Here is a 17,536-nt window from a genome sequence, read left to right as displayed (position 1 = left end):
TGACGTCACAGCGCAGCATATAATGTTATTATACAGGGGATGTGACGTCACAGCGCAGTATATAATGTTATTATACAGAGGATGTGACGTCACAGCGCAGTATATAATGTTATTATACAGGGGATGTGACGTCACAGCGCAGTGTATAATGTTATTATACAGAGGATGTGACGTCACAGCGCAGTATATAATGTTATTATACAGAGGATGTGACGTCACAGCGCAGTATATAATGTTATTATATAGGGGATGTGACGTCACAGCGCAGTATATAATGTTATTATATAGGGGATGTGACGTCACAGCGCAGCGTATAATGTTATTATACAGGGGATGTGACGTCACAGCGCAGTATATAATGTTGTTATACAGGGGATGTGACGTCACAGCGCAGTATATAATGTTGTTATACAGGGGATGTGATGTCACAGCGCAGTATATAATGTTATTATATAGGGGATGTGACGTCGCACTATATAATGTTATTATACAGGGGATGTGACGTCACAGCGCAGTATATAATGTTATACAGAGGATGTGACGTCACAGCGCAGTATATAATGTTATTATACAGGGGATGTGACGTCACAGCGCAGTATATAATGTTATTATACAGAGGATGTGACGTCACAGCGCAGTATATAATGTTATTATACAGAGGATGTGACGTCACAGCGCAGTATATAATGTTATTATACAGGGGATGTGACGTCGCAGTATATAATGTTATTATACAGAGGATGTGACGTCACAGCGCAGTATATAATGTTATTATACAGGGGATGTGACGTCACAGCGCAGTATATAATGTTATTATACAGAGGATGTGACGTCACAGCGCAGTATATAATGTTATTATACAGGGGATGTGACGTCGCAGTATATAATGTTATTATACAGAGGATGTGACGTCACAGCGCAGCATATAATGTTATTATACAGAGGATGTGACGTCACAGCGCAGTATATAATGTTATTATACAGAGGATGTGACGTCACAGCGCAGTATATAATGTTATACAGAGGATGTGACGTCACAGCGCAGTATATAATGTTATTATACAGGGGATGTGACGTCACAGCGCAGTATATAATGTTATTATACAGGGGATGTGACGTCACAGCGCAGTATATAATGTTATTATACAGAGGATGTGACGTCACAGTATATAATGTTATTATACAGAGGATGTGACGTCACAGCGCAGTATATAATGTTATTATACAGGGGATGTGACGTCACAGCGCAGTATATAATGTTATTATACAGAGGATGTGGCTTCGCAGTATATAATGTTATACAGAGGATGTGACGTCACAGCGCAGTATATAATGTTATTATACAGAGGATGTGACGTCACAGCGCAGTATATAATGTTATTATACAGAGGATGTGACGTCACAGCGCAGTATATAATGTTATTATACAGAGGTTGTGACGTCACAGCGCAGTATATAATGTTATTATACAGGGGATGTGACGTCACAGCGCAGTATATAATGTTATTATACAGGGGATGTGACGTCGCAGTATATAATGTTATTATACAGAGGATGTGACGTCACAGCGCAGTATATAATGTTGTTATACAGAGGATGTGACGTCACAGCGCAGTATATAATATTATTATACAGAGGATGTGACGTCACAGCGCAGTATATAATGTTATTATACAGGGGATGTGACGTCACAGCGCAGTATATAATGTTGTTATACAGGGGATGTGACATCACAGCGCAGTATATAATGTTATTATACAGGGGATGTGGCTTCGCAGTATATAATGTTATTATACAGAGGATGTGACGTCACAGCGCGGTATATAATGTTATTATACAGAGGATGTGACGTCACAGCGCAGCATATAATGTTATTATACAGGGGATGTGACGTCACAGCGCAGTATATAATGTTATTATACAGGGGATGTGACGTCACAGCGCAGTATATAATGTTATCATACAGGGGATGTGACGTCACAGCGCAGTATATAATGTTATTATACAGGGGATGTAACTTCACAGCGCAGTATATAATGTTATTATACAGGGGATGTGACGTCACAGCGCAGTATATAATGTTATTATACAGGGGATGTGACGTCAGAACGCAGCATATAATGTTATTATACAGGGGATGTGACGTCAGAACGCAGCATATAATGTTATTATACAGGGGATGTGACGTCACAGCGCAGTATATAATGTTATTATACAGGGGATGTGACGTCACAGCGCAGTATATAATGTTATTATACAGGGGATGTGACGTCACAGCGCAACATATAATGTTATTATACAGAGGATGTGACGTCACAGCGCAGCATATAATGTTATACAGGGGATGTGACGTCACAGCGCAGTGTATAATGTTATTATACAGGGGATGTGACGTCACAGCGCAGTATATTATGTTATTATACAGAGGATGTGACGTCACAGCGCAGCATATAATGTTATTATACAGGGGATGTGACGTCACAGCGCAGTATATAATGTTATTATACAGAGGATGTGACGTCACAGCGCAGCATATAATGTTATTATACAGGGGATGTGACGTCACAGCGCAGTATATAATGTTATTATACAGAGGATGTGACGTCACAGCGCAGCATATAATGTTATTATACAGGGGATGTGACGTCACAGCGCAGCATATAATGTTATTATACAGGGGATGTGACGTCACAGCGCAGTATATAATGTTATTATACAGAGGATGTGACGTCACAGCGCAGTATATAATGTTATTATACAGGGGATGTGACGTCACAGCGCAGTGTATAATGTTATTATACAGAGGATGTGACGTCACAGCGCAGTATATAATGTTATTATACAGAGGATGTGACGTCACAGCGCAGTATATAATGTTATTATATAGGGGATGTGACGTCACAGCGCAGTATATAATGTTATTATATAGGGGATGTGACGTCACAGCGCAGCGTATAATGTTATTATACAGGGGATGTGACGTCACAGCGCAGCGTATAATGTTATTATACAGGGGATGTGACGTCACAGCGCAGTATATAATGTTGTTATACAGGGGATGTGACGTCACAGCGCAGTATATAATGTTGTTATACAGGGGATGTGACGTCACAGCGCAGTATATAATGTTGTTATACAGGGGATGTGATGTCACAGCGCAGTATATAATGTTATTATATAGGGGATGTGACGTCGCACTATATAATGTTATTATACAGGGGATGTGACGTCACAGCGCAGTATATAATGTTATACAGAGGATGTGACGTCACAGCGCAGTATATAATGTTATTATACAGGGGATGTGACGTCACAGCGCAGTATATAATGTTATTATATAGAGGATGTGACGTCACAGCGCAGTATATAATGTTATAATACAGAGGATGTGACGTCACAGCGCAGTATATAATGTTATTATACAGGGGATGTGACGTCGCAGTATATAATGTTATTATACAGAGGATGTGACGTCACAGCGCAGTATATAATGTTATTATACAGGGGATGTGACGTCACAGCGCAGTATATAATGTTATTATACAGAGGATGTGACGTCACAGCGCAGTATATAATGTTATTATACAGGGGATGTGACGTCGCAGTATATAATGTTATTATACAGAGGATGTGACGTCACAGCGCAGCATATAATGTTATTATACAGAGGATGTGACGTCACAGCGCAGTATATAATGTTATTATACAGAGGATGTGACGTCACAGCGCAGTATATAATGTTATACAGAGGATGTGACGTCACAGCGCAGTATATAATGTTATTATACAGGGGATGTGACGTCACAGCGCAGTATATAATGTTATTATACAGGGGATGTGACGTCACAGCGCAGTATATAATGTTATTATACAGAGGATGTGACGTCACAGTATATAATGTTATTATACAGAGGATGTGACGTCACAGCGCAGTATATAATGTTATTATACAGGGGATGTGACGTCACAGCGCAGTATATAATGTTATTATACAGACCATGTGGCTTCGCAGTATATAATGTTATACAGAGGATGTGACGTCACAGCGCAGTATATAATGTTATTATACAGAGGATGTGACGTCACAGCGCAGTATATAATGTTATTATACAGAGGATGTGACGTCACAGCGCAGTATATAATGTTATTATACAGAGGTTGTGACGTCACAGCGCAGTATATAATGTTATTATACAGGGGATGTGACGTCACAGCGCAGTATATAATGTTATTATACAGGGGATGTGACGTCGCAGTATATAATGTTATTATACAGAGGATGTGACGTCACAGCGCAGTATATAATGTTGTTATACAGAGGATGTGACGTCACAGCGCAGTATATAATATTATTATACAGAGGATGTGACGTCACAGCGCAGTATATAATGTTATTATACAGGGGATGTGACGTCACAGCGCAGTATATAATGTTGTTATACAGGGGATGTGACATCACAGCGCAGTATATAATGTTATTATACAGGGGATGTGGCTTCGCAGTATATAATGTTATTATACAGAGGATGTGACGTCACAGCGCGGTATATAATGTTATTATACAGAGGATGTGACGTCACAGCGCAGCATATAATGTTATTATACAGGGGATGTGACGTCACAGCGCAGTATATAATGTTATTATACAGGGGATGTGACGTCACAGCGCAGTATATAATGTTATTATACAGAGGATGTGACGTCACAGCGCAGCATATAATGTTATTATACAGAGGATGTGACGTCACAGCGCAGCATATAATGTTATTATACAGAGGATGTGACGTCACAGCGCAGTATATAATGTTATTATACAGGGGATGTGACGTCACAGCGCAGTATATAATGTTATTATACAGGGGATGTGACGTCACAGCGCAGTATATAATGTTATTATACAGAGGATGTGACGTCACAGCGCAGTATATAATGTTATTATACAGAGGATGTGACGTCACAGCGCAGCATATAATGTTATACAGAGGATGTGACGTCACAGCGCAGCATATAATGTTATTATACAGGGGATGTGACGTCACAACGCAGCATATAATGTTATTATACAGGGGATGTGACGTCACAGCGCAGTATATAATGTTATTATACAGGGGATGTGACGTCACAGCGCAGTATATAATGTTATTATACAGAGGATGTGACGTCACAGCGCAGTATATAATGTTATTATACAGAGGATGTGACGTCACAGCGCAGCATATAATGTTATTATACAGGGGATGTGACGTCACAGCGCAGCATATAATGTTATTATACAGGGGATGTGACGTCACAGCGCAGTATATAATGTTATTATACAGGGGATGTGACGTCACAGCGCCGTATATAATGTTATTATACAGGGGATGTGACGTCACAGCGCAGTATATAATGTTATTATACAGAGGATGTGACGTCACAGCGCAGTATATAATGTTATTATACAGAGGATGTGACGTCACAGCGCAGTATATAATGTTATTATACAGGGGATGTGACGTCACAGCGCAGTATATAATGTTACTATACAGGGGATGTGACGTCACAGCGCAGTATATAATGTTATTATACAGAGGATGTGACGTCACAGCGCAGTATATAATGTTATTATACAGGGGATGTGACGTCACAGCGCAGCATATAATGTTATTATACAGGGGATGTGACGTCACAGCGCAGTATATAATGTTATTATACAGAGGATGTGACGTCACAGTATATAATGTTATTATACAGGGGATGTGACGTCACAGCGCAGTATATAATGTTATTATACAGAGGATGTGACGTCACAGCGCAATATATAATGTTATTATACAGGGGATGTGACGTCACAGCGCAGTATATAATGTTATTATACAGAGGATGTGACGTCACAGCGCAGTATATAATGTTATTATACAGGGGATGTGACGTCACAGCGCAGTATATAATGTTATTATACAGAGGATGTGACGTCACAGCGCAGCATATAATGTTATTATACAGGGGATGTGACGTCACAGCGCAGTATATAATGTTATTATACAGAGGATGTGACGTCACAGCGCAGCATATAATGTTATTATACAGGGGATGTGACGTCACAGCGCAGTATATAATGTTATTATACAGAGGATGTGACGTCACAGCTCAGTATATAATGTTATTATACAGAGGATGTGACGTCACAGCGCAGTATATAATGTTATTATACAGAGGATGTGACGTCACAGCGCAGTATATAATGTTATTATACAGAGGATGTGACGTCACAGCGCAGCATATAATGTTATTATACAGGGGATGTGACGTCACAGCGCAGTATATAATGTTATTATACAGAGGATGTGACGTCACAGCGCAGTATATAATGTTATTATACAAGGGATGTGATGTCACAGTATATAATGTTATACAGAGGATGTGACGTCACAGCACAGTATATAATGTTATTATACAGAGGATGTGACGTCACAGCGCAGCATATAATGTTATTATACAAGGGATGTGACGTCACAGCGCAGTATATAATGTTATTATACAGAGGATGTGACGTCACAGCGCAGCATATAATGTTATTATACAGGGGATGTGACGTCACAGCGCAGTATATAATGTTATTATACAGAGGATGTGACGTCACAGCGCAGCATATAATGTTATTATACAGGGGATGTGACGTCACAGCGCAGTATATAATGTTATTATACAGGGGATGTGACGTCACAGCGCAGTATATAATGTTATTATACAAGGGATGTGACGTCACAGCGCAGTATATAATGTTATTATACAGGGGATGTGACGTCACAGCGCAGTATATAATGTTATTATACAGGGGATGTGACGTCACAGCGCAGTATATAATGTTATTATACAAGGGATGTGACGTCACAGCGCAGTATATAATGTTATTATACAGGGGATGTGACGTCACAGCGCAGTATATAATGTTATTATACAGGGGATGTGACGTCACAGCGCAGTATATAATGTTATTATACAGGGGATGTGACGTCACAGCGCAGTATATAATGTTATTATACAAGGGATGTGACGTCACAGCGCAGTATATAATGTTATTATACAGGGGATGTGACGTCACAGCGCAGTATATAATGTTATTATACAAGGGATGTGATGTCACAGTATATAATGTTATACAGAGGATGTGACGTCACAGCACAGTATATAATGTTATTATACAGAGGATGTGACGTCACAGCGCAGCATATAATGTTATTATACAAGGGATGTGACGTCACAGCGCAGCATATAATGTTATTATACAGGGGATGTGACGTCACAGCGCAGTATATAATGTTATTATACAAGGGATGTGATGTCACAGTATATAATGTTATACAGAGGATGTGACGTCACAGCACAGTATATAATGTTATTATACAGGGGATGTGACGTCACAGCGCAGTATATAATGTTATTATACAGGGGATGTGACGTCACAGCGCAGCATATAATGTTATTATACAGGGGATGTGACGTCACAGCGCAGCATATAATGTTATTATACAGAGGATGTGATGTCACAGTATATAATGTTATACAGAGGATGTGACGTCACAGCACAGTATATAATGTTATTATACAGAGGATGTGATGTCACTGCGCAGTATATAATGTTATTATACAGGGGATGTGATGTCACAGTATATAATGTTATACAGAGGATGTGACGTCACAGCACAGTATATAATGTTATTATACAGAGGATGTGATGTCACTGCGCAGTATATAATGTTACTATACAGGGGATGTGACGTCACAGCGCAGTATATAATGTTATTATACAGGGGATGTGACGTCACAGCGCAGTATATAATGTTATTATACAGGGGATGTGACGTCACAGCGCAGTATATAATGTTATTATACAAGGGATGTGACGTCACAGCGCAGTATATAATGTTATTATACAGAGGATGTGATGTCACAGCGCAGTATATAATGTTATTATACAGGGGATGTGACGTCACAGCGCAGTATATAATGTTATTATACAGGGGATGTGACGTCACAGCGCAGTATATAATGTTATTATACAGAGGATGTGACGTCACAGCGCAGTATATAATGTTATTATACAGAGGATGTGACGTCACAGCGCAGTATATAATGTTATTATACAGGGGATGTGACGTCACAGCGCAGTATATAATGTTATTATACAAGGGATGTGACGTCACAGCGCAGTATATAATGTTATTATACAAGGGATGTGACGTCACAGCGCAGTATATAATGTTATTATACAGGGGATGTGACGTCACAGCGCAGTATATAATGTTATTATACAGGGGATGTGACGTCACAGCGCAGTATATAATGTTATTATACAAGGGATGTGACGTCACAGCGCAGTATATAATGTTATTATACAAGGGATGTGACGTCACAGCGCAGTATATAATGTTATTATACAGGGGATGTGACGTCACAGCGCAGTATATAATGTTATTATACAGAGGATGTGACGTCACAGCGCAGTATATAATGTTATTATACAGGGGATGTGACGTCACAGCGCAGTATATAATGTTATTATACAGGGGATGTGACGTCACAGCGCAGTATATAATGTTATTATACAAGGGATGTGACGTCACAGCGCAGTATATAATGTTATTATACAGGGGATGTGACGTCACAGCGCAGTATATAATGTTATTATACAGGGGATGTGACGTCACAGCGCAGTATATAATGTTATTATACAAGGGATGTGACGTCACAGCGCAGTATATAATGTTATTATACAAGGGATGTGACGTCACAGCGCAGTATATAATGTTATTATACAGGGGATGTGACGTCACAGCGCAGTATATAATGTTATTATACAAGGGATGTGATGTCACAGTATATAATGTTATACAGAGGATGTGACGTCACAGCACAGTATATAATGTTATTATACAGGGGATGTGACGTCACAGCGCAGTATATAATGTTATTATACAGGGGATGTGACGTCACAGCGCAGCATATAATGTTATTATACAGAGGATGTGATGTCACTGCGCAGTATATAATGTTATTATACAGGGGATGTGATGTCACAGTATATAATGTTATACAGAGGATGTGACGTCACAGCACAGTATATAATGTTATTATACAGAGGATGTGATGTCACTGCGCAGTATATAATGTTACTATACAGGGGATGTGACGTCACAGCGCAGTATATAATGTTATTATACAGGGGATGTGACGTCACAGCGCAGTATATAATGTTATTATACAAGGGATGTGACGTCACAGCGCAGTATATAATGTTATTATACAGGGGATGTGACGTCACAGCGCAGTATATAATGTTATTATACAGAGGATGTGACGTCACAGCGCAGTATATAATGTTATTATACAGAGGATGTGACGTCACAGCGCAGTATATAATGTTATTATACAGGGGATGTGACGTCACAGCGCAGTATATAATGTTATTATACAGAGGATGTGACGTCACAGCGCAGTATATAATGTTATTATACAGAGGATGTGACGTCACAGCGCAGTATATAATGTTATTATACAGGGGATGTGACGTCACAGCGCAGTATATAATGTTATTATATAGGGGATGTGACGTCACAGCGCAGTATATAATGTTATTATACAAGGGATGTGATGTCACAGTATATAATGTTATACAGAGGATGTGACGTCACAGCACAGTATATAATGTTATTATACAGGGGATGTGACGTCACAGCGCAGTATATAATGTTATTATACAGGGGATGTGATGTCACAGTATATAATGTTATACAGAGGATGTGACGTCACAGCACAGTATATAATGTTATTATACAGAGGATGTGATGTCACTGCGCAGTATATAATGTTACTATACAGAGGATGTGACGTCACAGCGCAGTATATAATGTTATTATACAAGGGATGTGACGTCACAGCGCAGTATATAATGTTATTATACAGGGGATGTGACGTCACAGCGCAGTATATAATGTTATTATACAAGGGATGTGATGTCACAGTATATAATGTTATACAGAGGATGTGACGTCACAGCGCAGTATATAATGTTATTATACAGGGGATGTGACGTCACAGCGCAGTATATAATGTTATTATACAGAGGATGTGACGTCACAGCGCAGCATATAATGTTATTATACAGGGGATGTGACGTCACAACGCAGCATATAATGTTACTATACAGAGGATGTGACGTCACAGCGCAGTATATAATGTTATTATACAAGGGATGTGACGTCACAGCGCAGTATATAATGTTATTATACAGGGGATGTGACGTCACAGCGCAGTATATAATGTTATTATACAAGGGATGTGATGTCACAGTATATAATGTTATACAGAGGATGTGACGTCACAGCACAGTATATAATGTTATTATACAGGGGATGTGACGTCACAGCGCAGTATATAATGTTATTATACAGGGGATGTGACTTCACAGCGCAGTATATAATGTTATTATACAGGGGATGTGACGTCACAGCGCAGTATATAATGTTATTATACAGGGGATGTGACGTCACAGCGCAGTATATAATGTTATTATACAGGGGATGTGACGTCACAGCGCAGTATATAATGTTATTATACAGGGGATGTGACGTCACAGCACAGTATATAATGTTATTATACAGGGGATGTGACGTCACAGCGCAGTATATAATGTTATTATACAGGGGATGTGACTTCACAGCGCAGTATATAATGTTATTATACAGGGGATGTGACGTCACAGCGCAGTATATAATGTTATTATACAGGGGATGTGACGTCACAGCGCAGTATATAATGTTATTATACAGGGGATGTGACGTCACAGCGCAGTATATAATGTTATTATACAGGGGATGTGACGTCACAGCGCAGCATATAATGTTATTATACAGAGGATGTGACGTCACAGCGCAGTATATAATGTTATTATACAGGGGATGTGACGTCACAGCGCAGCATATAATGTTATTATACAGGGGATGTGACGTCACAGCGCAGCATATAATGTTATTATACAGAGGATGTGATGTCACAGTATATAATGTTATACAGAGGATGTGACGTCACAGCACAGTATATAATGTTATTATACAGGGGATGTGACTTCACAGCGCAGTATATAATGTTATTATACAGGGGATGTGACATCTCAGCACAGTATATAATGTTATTATACAGAGGATGTGATGTCACAGCGCAGTATATAATGTTATTATACAGGGGATGTGACGTCACAGCGCAGTATATAATGTTATTATACAGGGGATGTGACGTCACAGCGCAGCATATAATGTTATTATACAGGGGATGTGACGTCACAGCGCAGCATATAATGTTATTATACAGAGGATGTGACGTCACAGCGCAGTATATAATGTTATTATACAGGGGATGTGACGTCACAGCGCAGCATATAATGTTATTATACAGGGGATGTGACGTCACAGCGCAGCATATAATGTTATTATACAGAGGATGTGATGTCACTGCGCAGTATATAATGTTATTATACAGGGGATGTGATGTCACAGTATATAATGTTATTATACAGGGGATGTGACGTCACAACGCAGTATATATTGTTATTATACAGAGGATGTGACGTCACAGCGCAGTATATAATGTTATTATACAGGGGATATGACGTCACAGTATATAATGTTATTATACAGGGGATGTGACGTCACAGCGCAGTATATAATGTTATTATACAGAGGATGTGACGTCACAGCGCAGTATATAATGTTATTATACAGGGGATGTGACATCACAGCGCAGTGTATAATGTTATTATACAGGGGATGTGACGTCACAGCGCAGCATATAATGTTATTATACAGAGGATGTGATGTCACTGCGCAGTATATAATGTTATTATACAGGGGATGTGACGTCACTGCGCAGTATATAATGTTATTATACAGGGGATGTGACGTCACAGCGCAGTATATAATGTTATTATACAGAGGATGTGACGTCACAGCGCAGTATATAATGTTATTATACAGAGGATGTGACGTCACAGCGCAGTATATAATGTTATTATACAGGGGATGTGATGTCACAGTATATAATGTTATTATACAGGGGATGTGACGTCACAGCGCAGTATATAATGTTATTATACAGGGGATGTGACGTCACAGCGCAGTATATAATGTTATTATACAGAGGATGTGACGTCACAGCGCAGCATATAATGTTATTATACAGAGGATGTGATGTCACAGCGCAGTATATAATGTTATTATACAGAGGATGTGACGTCACAGCGCAGCATATAATGTTATTATACAGAGGATGTGATGTCACTGCGCAGTATATAATGTTATTATACAGAGGATGTGATGTCACAGCGCAGTATATAATGTTATTATACAGAGGATGTGACGTCACAGCGCAGTATATAATGTTATTATACAGAGGATGTGACGTCACAGCGCAGTATATAATGTTATTATACAGGGGATGTGATGTCACAGTATATAATGTTATTATACAGGGATGTGACATCACAGCGCAGTATATAATGTTATTATACAGGGGATGTGACGTCACAGCGCAGTATATAATGTTATTATACAGGGGATGTGATGTCACAGCGCAGTATATAATGTTATTATACAGAGGATGTGACGTCACAGTGTAGTATATAATGTTATTATACAGAGGATGTGACGTCACAGCGCAGTGTATAATGTTATTATACAGGGGATGTGACGTCACAGCGCAGTGTATAATGTTATTATACAGGGGATGTGACGTCACAGCGCAGCATATAATGTTATTATTCAGAGGATGTGACGTCACAGCGCAGCATATAATGTTATTATACAGAGGATGTGACGTCACAGCGCAGCATATAATGTTATTATACAGAGGATGTGACGTCACAGCGCAGTATATAATGTTCTTATACAGAGGATGTGACGTCACAGCGCAGCATATAATGTTATTATACAGAGGATGTGACGTCACAGCGCAGTATATAATGTTATTATACAGAGGATGTGACGTCACAGCGCAGCATATAATGTTATTATACAGAGGATGTGACGTCACAGCGCAGTATATAATGTTATTATACAGGGGATGTGACGTCACAGCGCAGTATATAATGTTATTATACAGAGGATGTGACGTCACAGCGCAGTATATAATGTTATTATACAGAGGATGTGACGTCACAGCGCAGTATATAATGTTATTATACAGGGGATGTGACGTCACAGCGCAGCATATAATGTTATTATACAGGGGATGTGACGTCACAGCGCAGTGTATAATGTTATTATACAGGGGATGTGACGTCACAGCGCAGTATATAATGTTATTATACAGGGGATGTGACGTCACAGCGCAGTATATAATGTTATTATACAGGGGATGTGACGTCACAGCGCAGTATATAATGTTATTATACAGAGGATGTGACGTCACAGCGCAGTATATAATGTTATTATACAGGGGATGTGACGTCACAGCGCAGTATATAATGTTATTATACAGGGGATGTGACGTCACAGCGCAGCGTATAATGTTATTATACAGAGGATGTGACGTCACAGCGCAGTATATAATGTTATTATACAGAGGATGTGACGTCACAGCACAGTATATAATGTTATTATACAGAGGATGTGATGTCACTGCGCAGTATATAATGCTATTATACAGAGGATGTGACTTCACAGTATATAATGTTATTATACAGAGGTTGTGACGTCACAGCGCAGCATATACTGTTATTATACAGGGGATGTGACGTCACAGCACAGTATATAATGTTATTATACAGAGGATGTGACTTCACAGTATATAATGTTATTATACAGAGGATGTGACGACACAGCGCAGTATATAATGTTATTATACAGGGGATGTGACGTCACAGCGCAGTATATAATGTTATTATACAGGGGATGTGACGTCACAGTGCAGTATACAGTCATGGCCAAAAGTATTGAGAATGAGACAAATAGTAATTTTTCCAAAGTTTACTGCCTCATTTTTTGTAATGGCAATTTGCATATACTCCTGAATGTCAAAGAGTGATCAGCTTAACAGCAATTACTGTACTTGCAAAGTCAATATTTGCCCAGAAAATGAACTTTAACCCCCAAAACACATTTCAACATCATTGCAGTCCTGCCTTAAAAGGAGCAGCTAACATCGTTTTAGTGATTGATCCATTAACACAGGTGTGGGTGTTGATGAGGACAGGGCTGGCGATCAATCAGTCATGATTAAGTAAGAATGACATCACTGGACACTTTAAAAGGAGGCTGGTTCTTGGTATCATTGTTTCTCTTCAGTTAACCATGGTTATCTCTAAAGAAACACGTGCAGCCATCATTGCACTGCACAAAAATGGCCTAACAGGGAAGAGTATCGCAGCTACAAAGATTGCACCTCAGTCAACAATCTATCGCATCATCAAGAACTTCAAGGAGAGAGCTTCCATTGTTGTCAACAAGGCTCCAGGGCGCCCAAGAAAGACCAGCAAGCGCCAGGACCGTATCTTAAAACTGTTTCAGCTGTGGGATGGGACTACCAGCAGTGCCGAGCTTGCTCAGGAATGGCAGCAGGCTGGTGTGAGTGCTTCTGCACGCACTGTGAGGTGAAGACTCTTTGAGCAAGGGCTGGTTTCAAGGAGAGCAGAAAAGAAGCCACTTCTCTCCAGAAAAATCATCAGGGACTGACTGATATTCTGCAAAAGGTACAGGGAGTGGACTGCTGAGGACTGGGGCAAAGTCATTTTCTCTGATGAATCCCCTTTTCGATTGTTTGGGACATCTGGAAAACAGCTTATTCGGAGAAGAAGAGGTGAGCGCTACCACCAGTCTTGTTTCATGCCAACTGTAAAGCATCCTGAAACCATTCATGTGTGGGGTTGCTTCTCAGCCAAGGGAATCGGCTCACTCAGTCTTGCCTAAAAACACAGCCATGAATAAAGAATGGTACCAGAATGTCCTCCAAGAGCAACTTCTCCCAACCGTCCAAGAGCAGTTTGGCGCCCAACAATGCCTTTTCCAGCATGATGGAGCACCTTGCCATAAAGCAAAGGTGATAACTAAATGGCTCATGGAACAAAACATAGAGATTTTGGGTCCATGGCCTGGAAACTCCCCAGATCTTAATCCCATTGAGAACTTGTGGTCAATCATCAAGAGACGGGTGGACAAACAAAAACCAACAAATTCTGGCAAAATGCAAGCATTGATTATGCAAGAATGGACTGCTATCAGTCAGGATTTGGTCCAAAAGTTGATTGAGAGCATGCCAGGGAGAATTACAGAGGTCTTGAAGAAGAAGGGGCAACACTGCAAATATTGACTTGCTGCATTAACTCATTCTAACTGTCAATATAACCTATTGGTACTCATAATATGATTGCAATTATATTTCTATATGTGATATAAACATCTGACAAACACTAATAAAAACCAGAGGCCAGCAGATCATGGGAAAATATAATTTTGGTGTCATTCTCAAAACTTTTGGCCATGACTGTATAATGTTATTATACAGGGGATGTGACGTCACAGCGCAGTATATAATGTTATTATACAAGGGATGTGACGTCACAGCGCAGTATATAATGTTATTATACAGAGGATGTGACGTCACAGCGCAGTGTATAATGTTATTATACAGAGGATGTGACGTCACAGCGCAGTATATAATGTTATTATACAGGGGATGTGACGTCACAGCGCAGTATATAATGTTATTATACAGAGGATGTGACGTCACAGCGCAGTATATAATGTTATTATACAGGGGATGTGACGTCACAGCGCAGTATATAATGTTATTATACAGAGGATGTGACGTCACAGCGCAGTATATAATGTTATTATACAGGGGATGTGACGTCACAGCGCAGTATATAATGTTATTATACAGAGGATGTGACGTCACAGCGCAGTATATAATGTTATTATACAGGGGATGTGACGTCACAGCGCAGTATATAATGTTATTATACAGGGGATGTGACGTCACAGCGCAGTATATAATGTTATACAGAGGATGTGACGTCACAGCGCAGTATATAATGTTATTATACAGAGGATGTGACGTCACAGCGCAGTATATAATGTTATTATACAGGGGATGTGACATCACAGCGCAGTATATAATGTTATTATACAGAGGATGTGTCGTCACAGCGCAGTATATAATGTTATTATACAGGGGATGTGACGTCACAGCGCAGTATATAATGTTATTATACAGAGGATGTGACGTCACAGCGCAGTATATAATGTTATTATACAGGGGATGTGACGTCACAGCGCAGTATATAATGTTATTATACAGAGGATGTGACGTCACAGCGCAGTATATAATGTTATTATACAGGGGATGTGTCGTCACAGCGCAGTATATAATGTTATTATACAGAGGATGTGTCGTCACAGCGCAGTATATAATGTTATTATACAGGGGATGTGACGTCACAGCGCAGTATATAATGTTATTATACAGAGGATGTGACTTCACAGCGCAGTATATAATGTTATTATACAGAGGATGTGACGTCACAGCGCAGTATATAATGTTATTATACAGTCGATGTGACGTCACAGCGCAGTATATAATGTTATTATACAGGGGATGTGACGTCACAGCGCAGTATATAATGTTATTATACAGGGGATGTGACGTCACAGCGCAGTATATAATGTTATTATACAGAGGATGTGACGTCACAGCGCAGTATATAATGTTATTATACAGGGGATGTGACGTCACAGCGCAGTATATAATGTTATTATACAGGGGATGTGACGTCACAGCGCAGTATATAATGTTATTATACAGGGGATGTGACGTCACAGCGCAGTATATAATGTTATTATACCGAGGATGTGACGTCACAGCGCAGTATATAATGTTATTATACAGAGGATGTGACGTCACAGCGCAGTATATAATGTTATTATACAGGGGATGTGACGTCACAGCGCAGTATATAATGTTATTATACAGGGGATGTGACGTCACAGCGCAGTATATAATGTTATTATACCGAGGATGTGACGTCACAGCGCAGTATATAATGTTATTATACCGAGGATGTGACGTCACAGCGTAGTATATAATGTTATTATACAGAGGATGTGACGTCACAGCGCAGTATATAATGTTATTATACAGAGGATGTGACGTCACAGCGCAGTATATAATGTTATTATACAGGGGATGTGACGTCACAGCGCAGTATATAATGTTATACAGGGGATGTGACGTCACAGCGCAGTATATAATGTTATTATACAGAGGATGTGACGTCACAGCGCAGTATATAATGTTATTATACAGAGGATGTGACGTCACAGCGCAGTATATAATGTTATTATACAGAGGATGTGACGTCACAGCGCAGTATATAATGTTATTATACAGGGGATGTGACGTCACAGCGCAGTGTATAATGTTATTATACAGGGGATGTGACGTCACAGCGCAGTATATAATGTTATTATACAGAGGATGTGACGTCACAGCGCAGTATATAATGTTA

The 17,536-nt window shown here is 39.5% G+C and overlaps 1 protein-coding gene across 2 annotated transcripts in view; it reads left to right on the top strand.

The window, feature by feature from the left end:
• ATXN3 (ataxin 3) overlaps window positions 1-17,536 on the top strand; it is a 97,885-nt gene that overhangs the window by 10,314 nt on the left and 70,035 nt on the right. The gene's annotated exons all lie outside the window — the stretch shown is intronic.

Source organism: Phyllobates terribilis, unplaced genomic scaffold (assembly GCF_046119375.1).
Source record: "Phyllobates terribilis strain yellow unplaced genomic scaffold, ASM4611937v1 Scaffold_7__3_contigs__length_470593459, whole genome shotgun sequence".
Lineage (NCBI taxonomy): Eukaryota > Metazoa > Chordata > Amphibia > Anura > Dendrobatidae > Phyllobates > Phyllobates terribilis.
The sequence above is the reverse complement of the archived record's forward strand: the minus strand, read 5'-3'. Positions and strand labels throughout refer to the sequence as shown.